At 84.1% G+C, this 7,500-nt stretch overlaps 1 protein-coding gene across 1 annotated transcript in view; it reads left to right on the top strand.

The window, feature by feature from the left end:
• LOC138801669 (mas-related G-protein coupled receptor member H-like) overlaps positions 1-7,500 on the top strand; it is a 566,124-nt gene that overhangs the window by 489,038 nt on the left and 69,586 nt on the right. The gene's annotated exons all lie outside the window — the stretch shown is intronic.

The following is a 7,500-nucleotide window of genomic DNA, read 5'->3' as shown; positions in this document are numbered from 1 at the left end:
GGGGGGGGGGGGGGGGGGGGGGGGGGGGGGGGGGGGGGGGGGGGGGGGGGGGGGGGGGGGGGGGGGGGGGGGGGGGGGGGGGGGGGGGGGGGGGGGGGGGGGGGGGGGGGGGGGGGGGGGGGGGGGGGGGGGGGGGGGGGGGGGGGGGGGGGGGGGGGGGGGGGGGGGGGGTGGGGGGGGGGGGGGGGGGGGGGGGGGGGGGGGGGGGGGGGGGGGGGGGGGGGGGGGGGGGGGGGGGGGGGGGGGGGGGGGGGGGGGGGGGGGGGGGGGGGGGGGGGGGGGGGGGGGGGGGGGGGGGGTGGGGGGGGGGGGGGGGGGGGGGGGGGGGGGGGGGGGGGGGGGGGGGGGGGGGGGGGGGGGGGGGGGGGGGGGGGGGGGGGGGGGGGGGGGGGGGTGGGGGGGGGGGGGGGGGGGGGGGGGGGGGGGGGGGGGGGGGGGGGGGGGGGGGGGGGGGGGGGGGGGGGGGGGGGGGGGGGGGGGGGGGGGGGGGGGGGGGGGGGGGGGGGGGGGGGGGGGGGGGGGGGGGGGGGGGGGGGGGGGGGGGGGGGGGGGGGGGGGGGGGGGGGGGGGGGGGGGGGGGGGTGGGGGGGGGGGGGGGGGGGGGGGGGGGGGGGGGGGGGGGGGGGGGGGGGGGGGGGGGGGGGGGGGGGGGGGGGGGGGGGGGGGGGGGGGGGGGGGGGGGGGGGGGGGGGGGGGGGGGGGGGGGGGGGGGGGGGGGGGGGGGGGGGGGGGGGGGGGGGGGGGGGGGGGTGGGGGGGGGGGGGGGGGGGGGGGGGGGGGGGGGGGGGGGGGGGGGGGGGGGGGGGGGGGGGGGGGGGGGGGGGGGGTGGGGGGGGGGGGGGGGGGGGGGGGGGGGGGGGGGGGGGGGGGGGGGGGGGGGGGGGGGGGGGGGGGGGGGGGGGGGGGGGGGGGGGGGGGGGGGGGGGGGGGGGGGGGGGGGGGGGGGGGGGGGGGGGGGGGGGGGGGGGGGGGGGGGGGGGGGGGGGGGGGGGGGGGGGGGGGGGGGGGGGGGGGGGGGGGGGGGGGGGGGGGGGGGGGGGGGGGGGGGGGGGGGGGGGGGGGGGGGGGGGGGGGGGGGGGGGGGGGGGGGGGGGGGGGGGGGGGGGGGGGGGGGGGGGGGGGGGGGGGGGGGGGGGGGGGGGGGGGGGGGGGGGGGGGGGGGGGGGGGGGGGGGGGGGGGGGGGGGGGGGGGGGGGGGGGGGGGGGGGGGGGGGGGGGGGGGGGGTGGGGGGGGGGGGGGGGGGGGGGGGGGGGGGGGGGGGGGGGGTGGGGGGGGGGGGGGGGGGGGGGGGGGGGGGGGGGGGGGGGGGGGGGGGGGGGGGGGGGGGGGGGGGGGGGGGGGGGGGGGGGGGGGGGGGGGGGGGGGGGGGGGGGGGGGGGGGGGGGGGGGGGGGGGGGGGGGGGGGGGGGGGGGGGGGGGGGGGGGGGGGGGGGGGGGGGGGGGGGGGGGGGGGGGGGGGGGGGGGGGGGGGGGGGGGGGGGGGGGGGGGGGGGGGGTGGGGGGGGGGGGGGGGGGGGGGGGGGGGGGGGGGGGGGGGGGGGGGGGGGGGGGGGGGGGGGGGGGGGGGGGGGGGGGGGGGGGGGGGGGGGGGGGGGGGGGGGGGGGGGGGGGGGGGGGGGGGGGGGGGGGGGGGGGGGGGGGGGGGGGGGGGGGGGGGGGGGGGGGGGGGGGGGGGGGGGGGGGGGGGGGGGGGGGGGGGGGGGGGGGGGGGGGGGGGGGGGGGGGGGGGGGGGGGGGGGGGGGGGGGGGGGGGGGGGGGGGGGGGGGGGGGGCGGGGGGGGGGGGGGGGGGGGGGGGGGGGGGGGGGGGGGGGGGGGGGGGGGGGGGGGGGGGGGGGGGGGGGGGGGGGGGGGGGGGGGGGGGGGGGGGGGGGGGGGGGGGGGGGGGGGGGGGGGGGGGGGGGGGGGGGGGGGGGGGGGGGGGGGGGGGGGGGGGGGGGGGGTGGGGGGGGGGGGGGGGGGGGGGGGGGGGGGGGGGGGGGGGGGGGGGGGGGGGGGGGGGGGGGGGGGGGGGGGGGGGGGGGGGGGGGGGGGGGGGGGGGGGGGGGGGGGGGGGGGGGGGGGGGGGGGGGGGGGGGGGGGGGGGGGGGGGGGGGGGGGGGGGGGGGGGGGGGGGGGGGGGGGGGGGGGGGGGGGGGGGGGGGGGGGGGGGGGGGGGGGGGGGGGGGGGGGGGGGGGGGGGGGGGGGGGGGGGGGGGGGGGGGGGGGGGGGGGGGGGGGGGGGGGGGGGGGGGGGGGGGGGGGGGGGGGGGGGGGGGGGGGGGGGGGGGGGGGGGGGGGGGGGGGGGGGGGGGGGGGGGGGGGGGGGGGGGGGGGGGGGGGGGGGGGGGGGGGGGGGGGGGGGGGGGGGGGGGGGGGGGGGGGGGGGGGGGGGGGGGGGGGGGGGGGGGGGGGGGGGGGGGGGGGGGGGGGGGGGGGGGGGGGGGGGGGGGGGGGGGGGGGGGGGGGGGGGGGGGGGGGGGGGGGGGGGGGGGGGGGGGGGGGGGGGGGGGGGGGGGGGGGGGGGGGGGGGGGGGGGGGGGGGGGGGGGGGGGGGGGGGGGGGGGGGGGGGGGGGGGGGGGGGGGGGGGGGGGGGGGGGGGGGGGGGGGGGGGGGGGGGGGGGGGGGGGGGGGGGGGGGGGGGGGGGGGGGGGGGGGGGGGGGGGGGGGGGGGGGGGGGGGGGGGGGGGGGGGGGGGTGGGGGGGGGGGGGGGGGGGGGGGGGGGTGGGGGGGGGGGGGGGGGGGGGGGGGGGGGGGGGGGGGGGGGGGGGGGGGGGGGGGGGGGGGGGGGGGGGGGGGGGGGGGGGGGGGGGGGTGGGGGGGGGGGGGGGGGGGGGGGGGGGGGTGGGGGGGGGGGGGGGGGGGGGGGGGGGGGGTGGGGGGGGGGGGGGGGGGGGGGGGGGGGGGGGGGGGGGGGGGGGGGGGGGGGGGGGGGGGGGGGGGGGGGGGGGGGGGGGGGGGGGGGGGGGGGGGGGGGGGGGGGGGGGGGGGGGGGGGGGGGGGGGGGGGGGGGGGGGGGGGGGGGGGGGGGGGGGGGGGGGGGGGGGGGGGGGGGGGGGGGGGGGGGGGGGGGGGGGGGGGGGGGGGGGGGGGGGGGGGGGGGGGGTGGGGGGGGGGGGGGGGGGGGGGGGGGGGGGGGGGGGGGGGGGGGGGGGGGGGGGGGGGGGGGGGGGGGGGGGGGGGGGGGGGGGGGGGGGGGGGGGGGGGGGGGGGGGGGGGGGGGGGGGGGGGGGGGGGGGGGGGGGGGGGGGGGGGGGGGGGGGGGGGGGGGGGGGGGGGGGGGGGGGGGGGGGGGGGGGGGGGGGGGGGGGGGGGGGGGGGGGGGGGGGGGGGGGGGGGGGGGGGGGGGGGGGGGGGGGGGGGGGGGGGGGGGGGGGGGGGGGGGGGGGGGGGGGGGGGGGGGGGGGGGGGGGGGGGGGGGGGGGGGGGGGGGGGGGGGGGGGGGGGGGGGGGGGGGGGGGGGGGGGGGGGGGGGGGGGGGGGGGGGGGGGGGGGGGGGGGGGGGGGGGGGGGGGGGGGGGGGGGGGGGGGGGGGGGGGGGGGGGGGGGGGGGGGGGGGGGGGGGGGGGGGGGGGGGGGGGGGGGGGGGGGGGGGGGGGGGGGGGGGGGGGGGGGGGGGGGGGGGGGGGGGGGGGGGGGGGGGGGGGGGGGGGGGGGGGGGGGGGGGGGGGGGGGGGGGGGGGGGGGGGGGGGGGGGGGGGGGGGGGGGGGGGGGGGGGGGGGGGGGGGGGGGGGGGGGGGGGGGGGGGGGGGGGGGGGGGGGGGGGGGGGGGGGGGGGGGGGGGGGGGGGGGGGGGGGGGGGGGGGGGGGGGGGGGGGGGGGGGGGGGGGGGGGGGGGGGGGGGGGGGGGGGGGGGGGGGGGGGGGGGGGGGGGGGGGGGGGGGGGGGGGGGGGGGGGGGGGGGGTGGGGGGGGGGGGGGGGGGGGGGGGGGGGGGGGGGGGGGGGGGGGGGGGGGGGGGGGGGGGGGGGGGGGGGGGGGGGGGGGGGGGGGGGGGGGGGGGGGGGGGGGGGGGGGGGGGGGGGGGGGGGGGGGGGGGGGGGGGGGGGGGGGGGGGGGGGGGGGGGGGGGGGGGGGGGGGGGGGGGGGGGGGGGGGGGGGGGGGGGGGGGGGGGGGGGGGGGGGGGGGGGGGGGGGGGGGGGGGGGGGGGGGGGGGGGGGGGGGGGGGGGGGGGGGGGGGGGGGGGGGGGGGGGGGGGGGGGGGGGGGGGGGGGGGGGGGGGGGGGGGGGGGGGGGGGGGGGGGGGGGGGGGGGGGGGGGGGGGGGGGGGGGGGGGGGGGGGGGGGGGGGGGGGGGGGGGGGGGGGGGGGGGGGGGGGGGGGGGGGGGGGGGGGGGGGGGGGGGGGGGGGGGGGGGGGGGGGGGGGGGGGGGGGGGGGGGGGGGGGGGGGGGGGGGGGGGGGGGGGGGGGGGGGGGGGGGGGGGGGGGGGGGGGGGGGGGGGGGGGGGGGGTGGGGGGGGGGGGGGGGGGGGGGGGGGGGGGGGGGGGGGGGGGGGGGGGGGGGGGGGGGGGGGGGGGGGGGGGGGGGGGGGGGGGGGGGGGGGGGGGGGGGGGGGGGGGGGGGGGGGGGGGGGGGGGGGGGGGGGGGGGGGGGGGGGGGGGGGGGGGGGGGGGGGGGGGGGGGGGGGGGGGGGGGGGGGGGGGGGGGGGGGGGGGGGGGGGGGGGGGGGGGGGGGGGGGGGGGGGGGGGGGGGGGGGGGGGGGGTGGGGGGGGGGGGGGGGGGGGGGGGGGGGGGGGGGGGGGGGGGGGGGGGGGGGGGGGGGGGGGGGGGGGGGGGGGGGGGGGGGGGGGGGGGGGGGGGGGGGGGGGGGGGGGGGGGGGGGGGGGGGGGGGGGGGGGGGGGGGGGGGGGGGGGGGGGGGGGGGGGGGGGGGGGGGGGGGGGGGGGGGGGGGGGGGGGGGGGGGGGGGGGGGGGGGGGGGGGGGGGGGGGGGGGGGGGGGGGGGGGGGGGGGGGGGGGGGGGGGGGGGGGGGGGGGGGGGGGGGGGGGGGGGGGGGGGGGGGGGGGGGGGGGGGGGGGGGTGGGGGGGGGGGGGGGGGGGGGGGGGGGGGGGGGGGGGGGGGGGGGGGGGGGGGGGGGGGGGGGGGGGGGGGGGGGGGGGGGGGGGGGGGGGGGGGGGGGGGGGGGGGGGGGGGGGGGGGGGGGGGGGGGGGGGGGGGGGGGGGGGGGGGGGGGGGGGGGGGGGGGGGGGGGGGGGGGGGGGGGGGGGGGGGGGGGGGGTGGGGGGGGGGGGGGGGGGGGGGGGGGGGGGGTGGGGGGGGGGGGGGGGGAGCCCTTAGTATCCAATCCCCCCATATAGTGCCCCACATAGTAGCCAATCCCCCTATATAGTGCCCCACATAGTATCCAATCCCCCCATATAGTGCCCCACATAGTATCCAATTCCCCCATATAGTGCCGCACATAGTAGCCAATCCCCCTATATAGTGCCCCACATAGTAGCCAATGCCCCATATAGTGCCCCACATAGTAGCAATGCCCCCATATAGTGCCCCACATAGTAGCCAATGCCCCCATATAGTGCCCCACATAGTAGCCAATCCCCCATACACTGCACTATATAGTATCCAATGCCCCCATATAGTGCCCACATAGTATCCAATGCCCCCATATAGTGCCCACATAGTATCCAATGCCCCCATATAGTGCCCACATAGTATCCAATGCCCCCATATAGTGCCCACATAGTATCCAATGCCCCCATATAGTGCCCACATAGTATCCAATGCCCCCATATAGTGCCCACATAGTATCCAATGCCCTCATATAGTGCCCACATAATATCCAATGCCCCATATAGTGCCCACATAGTAGCCAATGCGCCCATATATGCCCCACATAGTATCCAATGCCCCCATATAGTGCCCACATAGTATCCAATGCCCCCATATAGTGCCCACATAGTATCCAATGCCCCCATATAGTGCCCACATAGTATCCAATGCCCCCATATAGTGCCCACATAGTATCCAATGCCCCCATATAGTGCCCACATAGTAGCCAATGCCCTCATATAGTGCCCACACTATCCCACCTGACCCCCCACACACTACCCCACGTGACCCCCCTAGACACTATCTCACCTTACTCCCCCCCTACACACACTACCCCACCTGGCCACGATCCCCACACACACACTGCCAACCCCCCAGCCTTCCCACCCCCCAGCCGCCATCCCCTGGGTTACAATAGAATACTCACCAGCTTGGATCCGCTATCGCCGGTCGTGGGGCACAACTGCGGGGTGACGTCATTCCAGCCCGTGTAGACTAGAGGCAGGAGAGAGGCGCCGCAGGAGCGTGGAGCCGCCACAGCCGTCCATCCAATAAATGAGGGTCCGGATGACGTCACTGAGCAGCGCGTCCCCGGTGTGCTGTACGTCCGTGGGATCTGGCCTCAGGGGAGAGAGGGCAGTGCTGACGCAGTGAGTGCCGGGGCGGGGGGATGTTCTGGGGGTGATCGTTGTCGGGGCGCCGGCACTGCCTCCTGTAGTTTGACGTCGGTAGGCAAAAGATTCGGGGCAGTGACTTTCCTGTCTGGGGCACTGGCCCCGAATCTTATTGCCAAGCGACGTCACTGGGTCAGGCCACATATAATGCGGGACACTGGGTGAGTTGGGGGCCGCAAACTAGTGTCCCGAGGGCCACAGTTGGCCCGCGGGCCGCGAGTTTGAGACCCCTGGTTTAGGCCAAATTGACCTCTGGTCAATCACAAAGGTCAAATTCAAATATGTATTTATAAAGGAAACAGCCGCCCTTCAAATAATGACAGAATTTTTCACCCATCTTATGGTGCGTTTACACAGAGAAATTTATCTGACAGATTTTTGAGGCCAAAACCAGAAATGGATTTGAGAAGAGGAGAAATCTCAGTCTTTCCTTTATGACCTGTTCCCTGTTCATAGCCTGTTCCTGGCTTTGGCTTCAAAAATCTGTCAGATAAATCTCTCTATCATTAGACTCCTGCTTAGCTATCTTGTATTACTTCACCTATTTCCACATTATTTCACAATTATACAAATTTACAATTTGGGAATCCATACAGTATAGTGCAAGCCCTCATTTTTTACATTTTGGCAAAACAGAGAACAGCGTTAGATATAAGGAGCGAATACAATTTTAAGAAAACGTTAACTGAAAGGGACAACTCAGTGACTTACATATGCAAGTGCTTTTTGGCTCTGGGCTGTAATGAATAAATTAGAAAATCAAAAGATTAAAAAAAAAAAATGCTGATTTAATTTAATTCCTTGATAGGAGTTCTGAAGAATTCGTACAAATTTCAGCTAATTTAAGAAAAGTCCAAAAATAACAAGATTATTTTAAAGCAGCATATCACATATCTAATTCCATGCAAGTTAGGCTAGTAAAACTAGACTTGACTGCCAGAAAGTCCCAGTCGGACTGTTGGTCTAATGACCTAAACTCATAGCATATCCTAGGATAGTGTCAGATGTGTATTCAGGCCAGGATATGCATCTTCATATGGAAGCAGAAAAGAACTTGTATTACACTTGT

The sequence above is a fragment of the Dendropsophus ebraccatus genome, chromosome 9, assembly GCF_027789765.1.
Source record: "Dendropsophus ebraccatus isolate aDenEbr1 chromosome 9, aDenEbr1.pat, whole genome shotgun sequence".
NCBI lineage: Eukaryota > Metazoa > Chordata > Amphibia > Anura > Hylidae > Dendropsophus > Dendropsophus ebraccatus.
Note: the sequence above shows the minus strand (reverse complement) of the source record. Positions and strands in the feature narration are given on the sequence as shown.